At 34.9% G+C, this 19,702-nt stretch overlaps 1 long non-coding RNA gene across 2 annotated transcripts; it reads left to right on the forward strand.

Annotated features, from left to right (window-relative positions):
- The first annotated feature begins 5,834 nt into the window (after nucleotides 1-5,834).
- Nucleotides 5,835-10,018, forward strand: LOC137488081 (uncharacterized). Of its 2 annotated transcripts, XR_015513230.1 has the most exons (6): nucleotides 5,835-6,961; nucleotides 7,271-7,321; nucleotides 7,799-7,859; nucleotides 8,154-8,268; nucleotides 8,533-8,644; nucleotides 9,780-10,018. It is a non-coding gene; the product is annotated as an uncharacterized LOC137488081 (long non-coding RNA). The 2 variants fall into 2 exon arrangements; XR_015513229.1 differs by lacking the exons at nucleotides 5,835-6,961; nucleotides 7,271-7,321 and having other exon boundaries at nucleotides 7,718-7,859.
- The last annotated feature ends 9,684 nt before the right edge of the window (nucleotides 10,019-19,702 follow it).

A 19,702-nucleotide genomic window follows, 5' to 3' on the forward strand; every position in this document is an offset into this window, starting at 1 on the left:
GCAGGGCAAGGGGTAAAGTAGTGTGTGGCTTTTTAACAATTTAACAATGACTATTTCTATTAAATATTGATTACACAAGATTGTGTAAAAAGCAATTATAAAAGAAGTTTTGGTAACTTTAGGTCACAATTCACAGTATTAACAAGCCATTAACTAGCACTACTAACTTAATAAACTACTAATTTGCTGTTTGTGATTAGTTAGTAAGGTAAAAGTTGGGTTTAGGTTTTGGGTAGAATTAGGGATGCAGAAAAAGATCATACTTTGAGTTAATATATTTATAATAGGCAGGTAATAAGCCAGTAGATAATACAGTAGCATGAATTGTGGCCTTAACTAAGTATCCTCTGATTGAAAGCAAATGTAAAGACATAGAGGGGCAAAAGGCCTCCTGGTGGACCTTAATGATAAGTGGGAAAATTTGGGATTTTGTTATAAATTGAGATTGATACATTATCTGAAAGCTGAATCAATAATCTTTCAATTGATGTATGCTTTGGATGCAACTATGTGGATGTTGATGCAGTATTGGAAATCTGGTTGAGGTTACAAAAAAAAATCTAAATAATGAGAAAACCATCTTTAAAGCTGTTAAATTCAAGTTGTCACACTGTAAAAAATAATTGCGCCAGTTAGCCAATTTATCACAACTTAATATTTGACTTAAGTTAAAGTATTTGGATTGAATGTGTTGACAACTTGCATATTAAAGTTTTACTTGGCTGAACATATTAAGCTTTTTTTTGTAAAAGTCAGCTAAACTCATACACACTCACCGGCCACTTTTATTAGGTAAACCTGTTCAACTGCTCGTTGACGCAAATTTCTATTCAGCCAATCACATGGCAGCAACTCAATGCATTTAGGCATGTAGACATGAGCAATTTTCTGGAAAGGTGTGTATGTGTGAACAGGCTCTTTTTGAAAATACCGGTAAATTCATTCTGCCTATTTTCCGGATAGAGAAGTTGTAACATTACCGGTAATTTGCCGAAATGCCGCGCTGTGTGAACACGAAAGGAAGTTTGCGGGAAAGAGCGCGTGCACGTCTAGAACATGCTGACGTGAGACGTCTGCTATAGTCCATCAGAACAGACAGACGCAATCACGTCTGCGCGGTTTATGAGAATAAAAGCCTTTGAATATTTTTCCAGACACATTTAGCTGCTAGAAATTAGTCAGATAACGTTTATGTGTTCATCTTAATGCCAACCGTGTAATTAATTATCGATAAGATGCTTATGATAAGCCGATGTTTATCTTTAAGCTTTGCGTGTGCCCATGAAACAGCCCATGAGCGCCAGCACACACATATCATGTACATCTCAACATGCGAAAGTGTTTCTCTATAAGTTTTCATCGAAGTTGTTCACAATACTAATCCATCCACAGAGTTTGTGATGTAGTCAAATGTTTACAAATACAAGCGCAGCCGTTTAGAGTCATTTCTGGCTAATGATGTCAGAATTTACCGGTATTACTAATAAAAAAATTTGTTTCGATATATTTACATGAGGAAATGTTCAAAATATCCGCACGAAACATGATCTTCACTTAATATTCGAATAGTTTTTAGCATAAAAGAAAATTAATATTGTTTGTATTTTTGCCAAATATAAGCAACATAGATCCATTCTGAAAACATAGCCCTATATACGTTTCTGGAGTGGACGAATTATGTAGCCAGAGTTCAATATGTATGGCTGCATTTCGTCTTTAATATGAACGCTACGAGGCAGTATTATGCCGTTCATTTTCTGGCTTACCAGCTGACCGCTTACCTCCATATGGACAGCTTTTCCTCTGTTACCAGTTTGTCCGGTAGCTCGACACGCACGTCGGCGGACTTGCCAAACAGAAGGGAGATGACCGCGACAACAGGGTTCGAGTCTAAGCTGGTAAAACAATAGCTAAAAAATCTAATAAACAAGTAAATAACACGGTGAGAATGTGGTAAAATCATGAAACATGATAAAAACCAGGCTGGCGTAAGGGCTTTTTCTGCATTGCTTTTGAAAACACTGCTGTTGGGTTCAGGAAAAAGAGGTGGTCGGGTCAACCAGTTCTTTTTAAAACACTATTAGTTGGGTTTAGGTACGGAGGAGGGTGGCGGGAATCGATTGGTTTATCAGTTGGTCAGCTAGTCAGTTGGTCAGCTAGTCAGTCGACAGCGGCCTCTGGTGGATTTACACAAGAACAGCAGGTGCGAATGGCATTCAAGAAATTTGAGATCTGGAAAAGTGTACATAGCGGCCTCTGGTGGATTTGCAAAAACAAAAACTGCAAAAAAAAAAAAAACGTACCTCTACTGGGATTTTGCTCTATTCAGAAATGTATATAGCAGTATGTAATCAGAATAAGCCTGGGTTGAATGTAAGGTTTTAGGCGGCTCACTGGTTAGAACTGTCACCTCACAGCAAGACGATCGCTGGTTTGAGTACCGGCTGGGCCAGTTGTCATTTCTGTGTGCATTTCCTCCAGGTGCTCTGGTTTCCCTCACAGTACAAAGACATGAGGTATGGGTGAATTTGTTAAACAAAATTGGCCATAGTGTATGAGTGTGTGTGAATGGGTGTATGGGTGTTTCTTGGTGCTGCGTTGAAGCCTTGAAGGGTATCCGCTGCATAAAGCTTATGCTGGAATAGTTGCCGGTACATTCCGCTGTGGTGAAATATAAAGTTTTGCAGTCCATGGTTAAAATAAAGCAATTAATAGATATAGTATAAAATATATATATTTGATATATTTTTAAAATATCTGTAAGCATACCTCTTTTATGTTTTCTAATTTCAAGGGAAGACCTCATTAATCAGTGTTGCAGTTCATAAAGTGCAAATTTTAATTGCAATTTAGACTTATGCATTTGATCAGACTTTTCAAAGCCATCAAGCTACTTTCCTTCAAAGCCTCAGGTATAGGCTTTGTTATTTTTTGTAATTGTTGTAAATGAAGAGTAATATATTTACCTGTTTGTTAACTGTGGTGACTTCACAGGACTCGTAAAAGCAAGGATGTGTCTATGTGTGCTGGAGCAGACTGTCATTGAGGTGCTGGGGAGACACATGGGAGCTAATTGGGGTCAAAAACATTTCTGCTGGCGACACAGATGGCAGCCGTCTGGGGCCTGCGAGACTCAAACATCATAGCGGTTGTGGCCTTGAATTATACTTCTCTAAAAGGATTCTGCCTCAAGGACTAGCAAATTGTAGCATTTTGCAATTGTTTATCATAATGTCTGGTTGAATGTTATCTTTTATATATTCAGCTGAAGTCAGAATTATAAGCCCTCCTGAATTATTGGACCCCTTGTATATTTTTTAAGCTTCTGTTTAACAGAGGGTTTTTTAAAACACATTTCCATATATAATAGTTTTAATAGCTTATTTCTAATAACTGATTTATTTTATCTTTGCCATGATGACAGTAAATAATATTTTAGTTTTCAAGATACTAGTATTCAGCTTAAAGTGAAATTAAAAGCTTAACTACTGTAGGTTAATTAGGTTTACTAGGCACGTTAGTGTAATTAGGCAAATCATTATATACCAATGGTTTGTTCTGTGGACAGTTGAAAAATATATAGCTTAAGGAGGCTAACAATTTTGACATATAACTTCTTTTTTTTTTAAATAGAAAATTGCTTTTTTTTCTAGCCGAAATAAAACAAATAAGACTTTCTCCGGAAGAAAAAAATATTATCAGACATACTGTGAAAATTTCCATGCCCTGTTAAACATTATTTGGAAAATTCTTGAAAAAGAAAAAAAAAACTCATGGGAGAGCTATTCATTTTGACTTTAACTGTATATATATTAAAAAATATATTTAAATAATTTAAAGTAAACTTATATAGTTTGAGTATTTTTGCATTAAAATTTTAAAAAATATCAACTGCCTGGGTCCACCTGGGTGTCATTCTGAAAGCATACCTTTATATTTATTTCTGGAGAGTGCCAAATACCTCCCAGGAGCTACGTTCATTGCAGTTTTTTTATGTTCGCTTTTTCAATCTCAAATTTCTCTCGCGAGTGTCATTCGCGCCTGCTGTTCTTATGTAAATCTATTTTTAAAAGCACCGATTGACCCGCCCACCCCCTTTCCTAAACCCCGTCCAATAGTATTTTCAAAAGTATAGATTGACCCACCCACCCCCTTCCCTAAACCCAACCAATAGTGTTTTCAAAAGTATAGATTGTCCCACCCACCGCCTTCCCTGAACCCAACCCACAGTTTTAAAAAGCAATCCAGAAAAAGAAAATCCCTCGCCTAATTTTTACAACGTTTTCAGATTTTACCACATTTTCACTCTGCTATTTACTTGTATATTTAATTTTTCTTTATCGCACTCGAATCCCATCATCGTGGTTAACTCCTCTCTGTGACAAGCTAACTGGACAAACTTGTAACAGCGGGAAAGCCATCCATGTGGAGGTAAGAAGTCAGCTGGTAAGTGCGAAAAAGGAACAACCTCATACCGCCCCATATTGTTTGTTTTAAAGACGAAATACAGCCATTCGTACTTCTGGCTACATAATTCGCAATCTCCAGAAATGCATACAGGGCTACGTTTTTAGAATGAGCCTATGTTGAAAAATATTACTATAATTTTGATTATTATTATCTACCCATTTAGACTATCTACCCATTTATCAACCTTACTCTCACGCAAACTTTCTTGAATTATGTATATTTCACTATTTAGCATGTTTTTCCTTGTGGTGACAAGATTTCGCTTTGCAAGTGAATTCAAGTTTAAATATACTTCTGGGGACATTAGGTTTTCACCATGTAAGGAACTTGTGTTCGATTTAATTAAGTTCAGGGGACACTTTTGTCCTTGAAATATACCTAATTAAACACATAGGTGCACATCTCTCTTTCAAAAAAAGGTTTCTTAGAGCCTTACCAATAACGTGACGTTTAAAGCTATGCTTGAGTGTTTTTTTTATATAATGTGACCTTCAGATGTGCATATATTGTAATCTCAAAATAGATTTGTGACTTTTACAGGTGGTCTCTGTGTGAGGTCATGTGCTTATAGACGTCACCGAACAGATCACAGTGTTTCTCTCATGCTGCGCTGCTCTTACTGTGCACTCCGACTAAGCATATTGCAACCAGAGATTCATGCATTTCAATAAAATAGATTACTGGTAGGGAAAAAAAGCTTAAAAGCTCCATGCTGTTGAAACAGAATATTCACGACTGTCCTAAACTACACTGTACAGAAGTTTAAAAACCATTTTAGGGTCAAAATTGTTAGCGCTTTAAGCTATATATTTTTTTCATTGTCTTCAGAATAAACCATTGTTATACAATAACTTGCCTAATTACTCTTACCTGCCTAGTTAGCCTAATTAACCTAGTTAAGCCTTTAAATGTCACTTTAAGCTGTACAGAAGTGTCTTGAAAAACATCTACTCAAATATTACTTACTATCATCATGGCAAAGATAAAATGAATCAGTTATTAGAAATGAGTAAGTAAAACTACACTGTAAACGATTTCTGTTGTTTTCACGGTATTATACTGCATTTCTCAACAGTTGTTTACTGTATAAGCTGTGCACAGTGTGTTACTGTATATATTGCTGTTTTCACAGCATGATAATGTATTCTCAACATTTCCATACTGTGAACATGATTAACAGTATGCTACTGCAGATTTTACAATGAATTTGGGGAAAAAATCAGTTACTGTGCATCTAAATACAGTACTGCAAATGGCCATGAAAAACTCTACATACACTTTATATTATTATTATTATGTTTATTTTATTTTTTGACAAAGTATTTTGTGAAGAAAAAAAATTAACCAGTTTCTTCAGACTGTTCAGTGCATAAAACTGTCCCCTGGTTTTCCATTTTTGGGTGTACTGCACCTTAATTTTATAAGGTTAACATGAAAATATTAAATCATTTTTAATCAACATAACTTTGTGCTTAACCAAAACGTAAACTGGAACAAAAGTAATTGATTCATGAAACCAAAGTCAGCTTAAATGTCAGAATGACCAGCCTGCTTTAGACGGATTCATGAGGATTGGGCACCCGTCACCATGGAGGTCACATCTCCGCATTTTCAAAACAATATTTTAAAATACGCACCATCTCTATAAATAAACCACAGACTTGAGTTTAAAACAACTACATTCCCGCATGAAAAACGGTTAAAACTAAATTTCATAACACATTCATTATAGAGCCATCTAAGACCGGGGCAAGTCTCACATGTCTAGCCGATTATAACCTCGTTTCGCCGGATACATTAGTGATGATGGACACCCTGGAGGTCAGAATCTCCGCTATCGGCAAAGCACGCTAAAAATTTACACATGATATCTATAAATAAACCACAGATTTGAGTTTGTAAGAACTACATTCTCGCATGAAACACTGTTAAAATTTCATTTCGTGACATATTAAACGCAATATTTATAATATTAGCTGGGCTTTCTCATCCGCCATTACCATTTGCTTGTTGATGTGAAATTAATTCTGGGAGAAAAAAAATATTAATTCTCAAAACACTTCAAACGAACTTTATTCTTATTGTCAAGGTCAAATATATGTAATAATTTCGCTGGTAAAGTGAATAAAAAACAATGTTACTATATTGTAATCAATATCACGTTTGCACTGGTTCGGTTCAGCACTCGAGCGACTCTGAATCGTATTGAACCGTTTGCTCGGGAATTATTTGATCACACGTGTTCACGAGCACATTCAGCAATATGCATTTAGTGTATAATTAATTAGTGTATAAATGCGTGTGGCCAAGCAGTATAACGAAATAGTAATGAATCATATATAAAAAGGAATCGGTTTTAGGCGGATTCAAATCTTTACTGTTCACTAAGGAGCCGATTCATAGAACCGAACGGACACGACTCGACCTGCAGGCAACGGCTCTCCTAATTTGAAATTCACCTGTCGTCTTTCATCCAGCGAATTCAACCTCGGTAAGTGTTTTAAAGTCAAATTCTGTCCGTTGAAGGATTGTTTTGTATATATTTCTGTGTATTGAGTGTGTAATTTAAAAGAATTAACCAAGTGACATTAGTTGTAACGTTAGGTTCTTATGTTATGTCACGCTGTCCGTTAACAAATGGTATTTTAAACAAGAAATAACAGACGCCAGGCGGTCATTGTAGTGGTATTAGATACAGTGAGTTTATCTTGAGTGAGTTTTTGACCATACGCTAAGTTACCTGAAAAAAAAAACATAACTTTAACTTATTGTAACTGCATTAATGAATTCTCTATTTCAGCACAACACTGAGATGAAGGCGAAGTCACCATGAAAATTTAAACGTTTAAAGGTAAGCTCTGGTCTTCACATAGTCATTATGACTAAGCTATCATTATGGTAAAATTTTTCAACTGTAAGTTACGTTAGTTATTTAAACTAAACTCATAATGAAATGAGTCTTAACTGTTTTATTAAATGGAGCTGAAAATTAAATGCAGTTGAATTATTTTAAGCTAAAGTTAATATTAACAAAATACATATTAATTGTCTGTTTCTCAATAATGTTAATGAGCTTGATGTATAGTGTGTCATTAATTGTACGTTTAATTTTTGGTGTTCAGGTGTACCTGAGGTGAGTGTACGTTCTGAGTACACAGATATAAGCCAAAGTCATTATCACTATATATCACTATATTTGTTGGGGTCAGGGAATGATTTGTGTACAAATGTATTTTAACCCCATACAGATTGGTATGGTTGTACCATAGATTTAGATTAATTAATGTTAAGTCTTATTTTACTCTTATTATATTTATCTGTTTTTCAGCTACAGTAATTGATGTTGGAAAAACTGATGCTACCAATCACTCCTCACTTGATTATTCAAGGTAATGTTGATGTCTTCCTCATTTTTATTAGATTTTTAAATGTCAAGTTGATATTTTATGTTATTTTATGCTATTCATTTTTGTCTTAACATGGATTGCAAGTTGAATCGCAATATCAATAGTTACTGGTTACTAACATTCTTAAAAATATCTGCTTTAGTGTTCAACAGAAATTCAAACTAGTTTATAACACGTGGAGTAAATAGTGGCAAAATAGTAAACTATTCCTTTAAATATTTGATTCTGAGACTTTTATTTATATGTGTCTTGTCTTTTGTCATATTGTCCTTCTAGCCCAGATTGTGATGGACCTGGAATGCGACACCAGTTACTCTTAAGACAAGAACCGAATAAAGCACAGATGTGGAGGGATTTGCAGCCAAACTAACTGGAGGGAAGGAACCTTTAGGTAAAAACACCTGCTTTATTTGGATCAGAAGTATTTTATTTGACATAGAGATTTATTGTTTTAATTCTAATTTAAAGCAAACAAGGTTGAGCACCCCTGGAATAAAAGCTCAAAAATGCTGTTTCCGTGATAAGGTTAAATGTAGTTTAGAAATAGATTCATTAGGATCAATGCTTAAAGTAAACATTTTCTTCTCTCTGTAGACCAAACATGTTTACTATCCCTCACATTTTAATAAATTGTTTCTGTTTTTGTTTCTTACAGTGTGGGTGAACATACTACCTGGATGTCCAACAAAGGCTGCACAAGAGCTCATTTGATAGCACATATTCTGTCCTGTCTACATCTCTGATGACCTGGAAGTGCTTCGACATCAGTGAGTAATACATCTTTATTTTATCATGCATACAGGATTTCTGTAAGCCTATTTTTAATGTTAGTTTGTAATCAGCAGTGACTGTTTTAAAAAAATAAGTATTTAAATTATTCTAAACGTTTTACTGATACTGTGCACAGTAACGTTATGATGATTTAGTTTGAGGAAATGTCACTGGAGAGGTGTTCGTATAAAAAATAAATAAATAAATAAATAAATTGTATGAAATGACTCGATAAAATGTTTATTTGTCTCGCTGACATGCCATCGCTGCTGCATATTGAAATACAGTAATATGAACTGACAGCAGATTATTACCACAAACATTTCATGAAGTAGGATAGACTGCTCTTTAGTTCTCTACTCAACTTTAACACATTTCCTCATGTCGCTGAGCCTCTCTGCAGATTTTGCCAAAAATGAATGCTTAGTGATTACTTTGTTTTATGCAAACCATATATCAGTAACTTATCATTAGCATTATTTTTTTAAAAAATGACCCACAGCTTTCATGTTCTCTAAAGCAATCTTGTCTGTAAGTTAGAAGTGGATTTATACGTGTTAAAAGCCTAAAAGTATTTAATTAACATTAGTCATGTTAAATTAGATTATTTTATTTATTTAATTTTAAATATGTTAAATATGTAGCCTTTTAAAGTCAGAATGAACTGTGTTCACCCCTCTTAAATCCGTGGAAGCACTAGTAGTGTGATCATGGAATCAGATATTCGAGCTATACAGAGTCGGACATTAAGTTAAGATGAGACTTTATTTTTTACACACCTGACTAGCGATCTTCAAGAACAATGCCCGCTGATCTTTTCCCCATTACCGTTAGTGTAATTGTGAATTGACAACAAACTGTATTTCACCAACAAAAACAATTAAAAAACTGTTTTATATAACTGATATATATATATATATATATATATATATATATATATATATATATATATATATATATATATATATTTATATATATATATATATATATATATATATATATATATATATATATATATATATATATTTTTTTTTAAACAGCAGTGCAGTGTTTCGTTTCTGAATGAATTAAATGGTTTGAGGGATGATTAGTTTTTACTTCAGTGATTGATTTTGCCTGTCATTTTTGCAGGATCATCATCATGTTGCTGCCCTTTTTCACTGTCCCTTTCCACATCATTTGGCCTTCATCATTTCCTGTCTTGTAGCAGTATTCTCACCTTTTTTAAAATTGTAATAATTTTTGATGCATTAATTGTTGACTGGTTTTAATGATCAATTGTTTATTAGTGTTCTGTTGCTCTGTTATATTGAATTATTGCTACTGTTTTAGCATGGTTTACACAATAAACCTTTATTGTGAAGTTAAAAGTTTCAGTTTCTTTATTTTTCTTGTACGCCTTGAACAGTTAAAATAACACTTGTGCAATTTTTGAACATTTTTACCCATTATAAAGTAGCACTATTAAATAAAATAAAATAACATTTAATAACTGTAAAATACTATACAGTAATAATGAAAGTAACATTAAAATACCGTAGTTCTTCATGGTAAAAATGTACAATAAAATACTGTTTTCAGTTTTGCAGTATGTGCACCACTACTGTAATTAGTGTTACAGTAAAAATCAACAACAGCAAAATGATGTATTACATTTTACAGTAAATGTAATACTAATGTAATTAGTATTACAGTAATGTTACTGTTTTATGAAATACAGCAGCTACTGGATAATTGTTGCCAGTAACTTACTGTTAATTTAACAAGAAATCGTTTACAGTGTAGTATGTTTAGAAATGTGTTGAAAAAATCTTCTCTCCGTTAAATAGACATTGGGGAAAAAATAAACAAAGGGGCTACTAATTTAGGGGGCTAATAATTCTGACTTCAACTGTATATATAAACACATACTTTCGCACACATGCATGTTTTGCTTGCTTGTTACTTTTATATTATAGTAGTGGATTTGCAATATAAGAACACAGGACATTTCAGATGATAAAAAAAACCCTGTAACTTACATTACGAGAAAAGACGGTATAATATTTATATGGGAAAACCTCCTGATATAGATCTTTGGACATAGTTTTATTGAATAACTTTGTGTGTATTTCATTATTTTGCCATTACCATGGCTCTCGGTTTGGCCAGCAGGAGCCAGAAGACGCAGACAGATCCAGAGGCCTGTGTGTGTCTCTGTGACGCACATGACCAAAGTCAAATCAATGAGACGAGGTTGAATCAATGAGATGTCAATGGCATCTTATCATTGCCTGTTGCAGCTTGACGACCGTCTCACAGCTACGGGTAGAGGACGTTCTGGAGGTCTGGCTTTTTTCTGTCACTCATTACTCTCTGAATATTTGAATATGTTGAGGAACAAAACAAATCCAAGCCAAAGTGAAGACTGTCTGGTGTTGCTTTCCGACTAAAGGGAAAATGGAATTGGCTTTTAAGGAATAGATCACCCAAAGATGACAATTTGCTGTTAATTTACTCACCCACAAGCCATCCAAGATGTAGGTGTTTATTAAGTAAAATGGTCCCACTTTATATTAAGTGTCCTTAACTACTATGTACTTGCATCAAAAATAAATACATCGTACTTACTGTGTTCATAATGTATTTGAGAACACTTGTGGTGCTTGTGAGTTGGGATAGGGGTTGGTTTATGGACAGGTTTGGTGGTATGGGTAGGTTTAAGGGTGTGTTGAGGTGTAAGGTACGGTCAACAGTGTATTTACAAATGTAGTTACAGAAGTTAATTACAGATGTAATTACATACAGATATTTAATCAAGCATAAGTACACAGTAAATACATGTATTTACACAATTAATACATTGTAACTAATTATTAATTTCTTAAATAATATGTAAATTCTTTTTAAGTACATATTAGTTAAGGACACTTTATATAAAGTGGGACCAGTAAAATAATACTTGGTGTTCTTGGTGATAAATGTCCTGGGAGCACTATACAAATGTGGTGGCACTATTGACGCATTTTCAAGGTCCATGTGTGATAACGAGTGTATATATCTATGGTACATTAAATGCAAATTAGGTGTGTTTGCATCAAGTTTTTAGAGCACTGATTGTAGTATTAGTAACCTAGCAACCAACAGTTAACAAGGCATGTGGGTAAAATATTCACTAAGTCAGGCTTTAAATGCAGTTCAATATCCAATTAGTGGCATTTTTACTCGCAAATCTAAAACCACCTCAAGGGAACATAAAAACATTTTTCAAAACAACTTTTATGTGCTGTTCGGGAAGTTTTTTTATCCACTCTTGAGGTGATTTTAAGTCTTAATTTGTCAAAAGCTTTCTTTGTGTTTCAGTGAATGGAATGCATTTTGGTGACAAACCTTATTTTGAGACATATTTTGGGAAAATGCTTTGAAATTAAAAATGGTCAAAAATTCAACAATACACTCTGCATTTGCATCTGCTCACTCTCCATTGAGAAAGAGACCTTTGCGCACCTTGATATGTTTGAGTAAAATAAAAAATAAACAGCTCAGCTCTCAGAACATAGTAAACATAGTAAGTGTATTTATGCTCTCACACAATTATTTGTTGTTTTACTCCATAGAACTCCATATAAAAGTCAGAAAAGAAATAAAGGGTTAATGCTGCCAACTGATGATCAACAGTAAAAATGAAAAGTATTACCTCTTCCCAACAGCCAATCACCAACAGCCAAGAATGTATAATTATTTGGTGTCATGGCTTTGTGGATGGAAGTCAGTTTGGCAAAAACAGCCACGAACATAACAAACTGGTGGTCAATTTGAACAGTACACAAGAGTTAATGGGTTTTTCTAGAAACTTGTTTCTCATGCAATACTTTTAAAATGTGCACTAATGTTGGCGCAATAGCCTAGTGGTTAGCGTGCTGACATATGGTGCAGTAGCACTGCAGGGCGTCGCAAGTTCAAATCCCGGATCAAGGACATTTCCCGTCTCTATCCCCCTCTCTCTCTTCGACTTCGCTTCCTGTCTAAAATACATTGCTATCCACTTAATAAAGGCCAAAAATAAATAAATAAAATATATATTTTTTTACATTTGTAAATAAATTGTGCATTAACACAGGTTGATGGAAACCTATTATTGAGATTTTATGAAGTGAACTAATCTGTCTGTAAAAGAACATTATTTTTAAAGGTATTACCTTTAAATCCACATGCTTAAGATGTTGACTTCCATTATACATGAACCATCAAGGACCACACTTTCAGCTAAAAATTAATGAAAGTAAAATTAATAAAAAAACATCAGCTACCTCCTCAATGGTTTGATGGTGAGTAAATGAACGGCACATTTTGATTTTTGGGTGAAACTATTCCTCGTGTCCAACTATCATTCACTTGCCTCTCACACACTTTGGCTTCCTCTTTGCTACAAGTGAGATTGATGGGGTGTGCAAACTGGCAAACACTTAATGGGATTTCTTTATCACTGCAGTGATTCACAAGAAAGGCAGTTTAAGGTTTGAACTGGGCTGATGGAGAGAGCTGGCCTTTTGCTTCACGCACCTGGTCAAGGGGAGATACTCCTGATAAACCGTTAAAGGAAAGCTGCTGCATTGGCTTTCTTCCATGTCCAAGAGGAAAGTGAATTTTCAGAGCTGCTCTCAGTTGGCCTGTGATTGTTAAGAGGGTTGATACTACATCTGCCTTCGGGTCATTATACAGAAACAGTGCTATTAGGGCTCTTTTTGTGTCCTTATGATCATTACTTAAGTAAGAGGTCAGTGAAGCTAAAACAGATTTAGAAATGTGTTTAGTTTACAATAATTATTGTTTCAAAGCAGCTTTACAAAAGGTGGACATCAAATTAAAGTTACAATCAAATATAAGATATTATAAACGGTTAACCTGCAATTTTATAGCATATAGGTTATATCTGTGTACAATTAATGAAGCGTAGTTGTGTATTAAATGTTTTTGTTGTCCTTGAAGACCTCGATGGTTTACATCATGTCTTGATTTCTTCATATGTGTTGTCATTGAACTTTGTACAGTATAGTATATCAAGTCAAGGTGTAGTGGAAAAATAATTAATATTGTGTATGACTCCCTTGAGCTTAAAGAACTGCATCCATACATCTCTGCAATGGCTCACATAACTTATTAATCAAGTTATCTGGAATGGCAAAGAAAGCGTTCTTGCAAGACTCTTGAGTTCATCAAAATTCTTTAGATTCATCTTTAACGCCTCCACTTTCATCTTACTCCAGACATGCTCAATAATGTTCATGTCTGGTCACTGGGCTGGCCAGTCCAGGAGGACCTTGACCATATTTGCTTTTCTGAAACTTTAATGTAGAGGCTGAAGTATGAAATGTCTTGATACCTCAGGCTGTTGATGTTGCCATCCACTCTGCAGATCTCTTGCATGCCCCATACGGAATATACCCCAAATCATGATTTTTCCTTCACCAAACTTGACTGATTTTTGTGAGAATCTTTGGTCCATGCAGGTTCCAATAGATGTTCTGCAGTATTTGTGATGATTGGGATGCAGTTCAACAGATGATTCATGAGGAAAGAATCTACCTTCTACCTTTTATTTGTTGCTCTTACAAGTGGGAATGATGACAAGACTTTTTGTCAGGAAGTGTAATGGTTATCGCCTTCCAAATATAAAGAGTTGTTGTTTCCCTAAATTGTCATATTGGTGCAACCATAGTTACGTGCAATTTTTTTGTAGTTCAATATAATTTGCTCTCAGTTTCTGAGTGAAAATAGTGCCTTAAGAGTTTAAAGAGTTTCAATATTGCATAAGTGCATGGTGTCTTTATTAAAAAACCTATTAAATATGATCTTTTGTTTTGGCACTGGGATGACAAAACCTGTTGTTGACTCCTATATCCTAAATATCAAAGCACAATATACCCTTTCCATCACCTCATGCGATATTGCCCAAATAAGAAACGGACCCAGAGGGCTACTGACTGATTTTAGTAGAGCTTACATCATGCACAATCTAATTTGAGTCATTTTGTGCATGGTAAAGACCCAGATGAGGTTATTTGTCATAGGCAATGAGCCCTCCCCATAAACACACTCAATTCATTTGACTTGACAGAGTCCTGCATAATGCGAAATATTCTGCCACAGGACTCATTACAAAGGGCCATAAAAACAGGGCAATACACCTGCACCACTGAGAGCTCCGTATGTACAGCATCTCTAGAATTTCACTAATAGCAGGCGCTTTTTCTAATGCATCACAAGCAAACCTCAGATTTTAATTGCTGTTCAATAATGGAGTACTGATTGATGGTGTGATCAGCACTTTCAAGTAAAATTATGTAAAGTATTGTGATTAGCTTTGCTTCCATCCAACTATTTTTATGCATATTTTGGAATATCACATAAAATGCTTAATGGTAGCACTAAGATAAACTTTATATACGATAAAAAATGTGCATAAATTAAGATGGAAATGCATTTACCGAATAAATTCCAGCATGTCCATCAAAAAGTCATGTGATAGCAAAAATAGGCACAATGGGACAATATTAATGGACAAAACAGTGTACCAACCAATCTGAAATGTTGTTTTGTTTATTCTAAATTGGCACAGACTGGAAACACAAGTGTGTACGACAAGTTTTGTAAATCGCTGTTTTGGATGTCACTGCATTCCAAATTTCAAGCTTGGTGCACTTTGACTAGCAAAATCACATCACGTGATTGGATGAGACCATTCATTCATTCATTCATTCATTCATTCATTCATTTTCCTTCGGCTTAGTCTCTTTATTCACCAGGGGTTGCCATAGCAGAAAAAAACACCAACTTATCCAGCAAATGTTTTACAGTGGATGCCCTTCCAGCTGCAACCCAGTACTGGGAAACATCCATACACACTCATTCACACTCAAACACTACGGCCAATTTAGTTTATTCAATTTAAAGACTTGAACCAGTGACATTCTTGCTTTGAGGCAACAATGTTAAAACTGGGCCACCGTGCCACCCTATAAAGAAAAAGGGAGGAGTAGGGGTGGAAGGGGGGATTCTTCAAGATGAAGATAACTGAGGTAAGAAACTCTGGTTATTTATAGTGATTTTGAAATCTAAGCCATGGTCAATCATAAGCACGTGATCTTCTCGAAATTTGTTTATAAATAAACTTCACCTCGAGTTCAGTCATACAAAAATGTAAGATTTTTAAAGGAGGCATGGCACCAAACCCTGCCCCTTAACCTCCGCTAAACTGTCACTTCTTACAAAATTAGCCACTAAATACAAAAGGGTATTAATTGCAGTGAGATAACGTTTAATTGTTTATTTTGTTTTTTCCCACCCCTTAAAATTAGAAGGGTGGGAAAATTAGATTAGATTCAACTTTATTGTCATTACACATGTACAAGTAAAGGGCAACAAAATGCAGTTTAGGTCTAGTTTAGGTGCAATAGCAGCAAGTGCAGGATACAGGTATAAGTTATAAAGTGCAGTTATAGAAAAACTATAGTGATATATACAGATGGATGTACTATGAACATTATATCCAGGTTATAATAGCTGTGAACAGAGATTTACAATAAATGGTCAGGAAGTGATGATAAAAATTTATGGAAATGGTGCATTTTTTTCTAATTGTTTATGCAATATTAGTTTTGTTAATAAATCTAGTGTGCATCTTTAGATGGAATCAGCTATTGTCAATCAAACTAATGTTGAACCCTTTTTCTCATCAGTCCAACTTTTTTGGCATCAATTCAACAAGCTGCTGGAAACATTCCTTCAAGATTTTTATCTATATAGACCAGAATATGAGCTCACTGTGCTCATCCAGGGTTGAAGGTGGTCAGCAAAAATACACAGGTTGGCTGTGATGTTGATATGATTCTCAGTTGGTAGTGAGGAGACCAAAGAAGAGAATATATAAAGAAAATATCTCTTACACCACTAGCATTAGCACTAGCATAGTTGATAGAAGGCAGGACAGGTCAATGCTTTCTCGCTGTTTACACCAAATTACGACCCACTATTCAAATGTCACAGCAGAAATGGAGACTCATCAGACCAGGCAACACTTTTTCAATCTTCTATTGTCCAAGTTATTTGAGTTACTGCTGTCTCTCCATCAGGTTGAACCAGTCTGGTCGTTCTCCTCTGACCTCTGGCATCAACAAGGCATTTCCCTCCCAATTAAACATCACTCACTGGATGCTTTGTCTTTTTCAGACTATTCCCTGTAACTCTAGATATGCTTGTGCTTTAAAAGTAGATTTCTGATCAGCCCTTCTGGACTAGATGTAAAAAAAATCCTCTCAGGCATATTTTGAGTGAGAATCTTTGAATGACATATTAAAAGACTATTTTTAAGAATCACAGTGCAGCCCCAACATATTAATGAATGTTATTCATTCATTCATTGTCTTTTTGGCTTAGTCCCTTTATTAATCAGGGGTCGCCACAGAGGAATGAACTGCCAACTTATCCAGCATATGTTTTACACAGCGGATGCCCTTCCAGCTGCAACGCATCACTGGGAAATACGCTCTCATTCACACACATTCACTATGCCAATTGAGCTTACCCAATTCACCTATAGCGCATGTCTTTGGACTCCACACAGAAATACAGACTGACCCAGCTCAAACCAGTGACCTTCTTGCTGTGAGGCAACATCGCTACCCACTGCGCCGCCCAAATGAATGTTATTTGTAATACAATTTAAAATCTTTATAGCTTGCCACTATCCTATAAACCATGATGCTTTGTCCAGTTGTGAGCCAGAAGTTTTAATGATATAAATACAGCATTAGATAAAAAAAGACTATTCAAAGTCAGTGATAAAACCATATCGTAGACAGCCTTTAATACATTTTAGGATTGTTTTTTTACATTAATAAATATATTTTATTAATAATTGTCATTTTATTCTTACAAATATTATGAGAAACATTAAAAAAGACATGCAATTAACATGCCTTCAGTACATATAAAAACACATCTACATTTAATTTACCAATCACCGAAATGGGCCACACCTATTGTGCCCATTGTTTGTATATTAATCTATAAAGGATGCACAGCATAACTGAGTTCACCCTCTTTGAAAATTTTTATTTTTAATAAATTTCTCAAGGAATGTAAAATAGGAAAATGGATATTTTGGTGCATTTAAACAAAACATGTTTGTTAAGTGGCCATATTCATTAAAATAGAGTTTTAAATTTTAACATTTGGTCACCTAAAATATAAATAGAATATGGACTAAAAAAGAAAGAAAGAAAATAGAATAGAATAAAAAGATAATACATTTAAATTCAAATGTGGTGTTGCAAAAAAATACAAACTACAAAATTTCTACTAAAATTTGATATTTTGTATGGTTCTCGAACTTTCTCCTCTTTATTAACATTTATTTAATATTTAATATTTTATATTCATAAATTTTTGCACTTTGGTCTAAAGTTATTTTGTTAGATTAGTTCAAGTTTTGGCTTTGGTAATGACTTATCTAATTTATATACCCAAATATCGTATAGCATCCTAGAAAGTAGAAAGTATTAATTAAAAAGAGAGATCTGTGAGAGGTGGATGGCACGGTGGTGCAGTGGGTAGCTCTGTCGCCTTACAGCAAGAAGGCTGCTGTTTGAGTCTCGGCTAGTTCAGTTGGCATTTCTGAATGGAGTTTGCATTTTCTTCCCGTGTATGTGTGGGTTTCCTCCGTGTGCGCCAGTTTCCCCCACAGTCCAAAGAAATGCGCTAGGTGAATTGATCTAGCTTAATTGTCCTTAGTGTATGAGTGAATGAGAATGTATGGGTGTTTCCCAGTGATGGGTTGCAGCTGGAAGGGCATCCGCTGCATAAAACATATGCTGGATAAGTTGGCAGTTCATTCTGCTGTGGCGACCCCTGATTAATAAAGGGACTAAGCTGAAAAGAAAAGGCATCTGTGAGGGGTGTATTACTTTTTTCTGGCACTGTACATATTCAGTGTGTCTCACTTTTCTAACAATGTGCCAATGATGTCTCCTTTGTTTTTAGGTTTAAATATGGCCAGAAAAAGTGAAAAAAAAAATCTTTAGAAAATACAAAGCTGAGAACAGAAAGTGTAGAAACATTGTGCTGAGTGAGAGAAGATAGTTGCTCACCTCCGATTTTCCCAGAAACCCATTTCCCATCTACTAATCCTGCTCCGGCACAGTATGAGTCATCCAACACACACAGCAGCGCAGCTCCGTCTGCATTCTCTGCGGGGCAAGAAGGCCAAGAGACCGCATTCAATTTAGAGTTTTTTTTCTTCAAAAATTGCTGATGTATATTTCACCTTTTTACCTTAGCTTTAGCCTTTTCAGGTTTGTGATTCACACTTCCTGTGATTTCACAGGAAGTTTGTACACTGCATATTTGATGGTGTGAAATTGTGTTAATAGAGCACATCACATGTAAATGCATGATAAGTAATCACAATTTGATTGCATTTGTGTCAGTTAAAGGGCTAGTTCAACCAAAAATGACAGTTCAGTTCCAAACCTGTCTAAAGTTTATGTCTGAAGTAAATATACTAAAGAATGTCGGACCAAAAATAGTCACTGACTTCCATGGTAGTTTTGGTTTCTACTATGGATGTCAACAGAAGATTTTAACCATGCAATGTTCTTCAAAATATCTTGTTTTTCGTTTAACAGAAGAAAGAAACTCATAAAAGTTTGAAACCACTTGAGTGTGAATAAATGATAAAAAAACATCTTCATTTTTGGGTGAACTATGCCTTTTAGAAGCTTGTTTTGAAAGCAAACAGAATAAAATGAAATGTTTTTTTTTTGTTGTTTTTTGTAATTGTACTATTTTCCTAAAATTCTCACCTCTAAACTTTACTTTTCTATGTTTTGAGGTATCTTTGTTTTTGGGGTATCTGCACACAGACTTTTAATTTCAGTTGGCCAGCCCCAGGGCTTCGGGTTAATTGTCATCCCTTACAAAATCTCTGCGTTTAAGCAGAGTTTAAAAACTACAATCTTCACTGCCTGGCTTGAGATACAACATAAGTGAGCATCAGACCAAACAACAAGCGCTGC

The sequence above is a fragment of the Danio rerio genome, chromosome 17 (assembly GCF_052040795.2).
Source record: "Danio rerio strain M-AB ecotype USA chromosome 17, GRCz13ab, whole genome shotgun sequence".
NCBI classification, from domain to species: domain Eukaryota; kingdom Metazoa; phylum Chordata; class Actinopteri; order Cypriniformes; family Danionidae; genus Danio; species Danio rerio.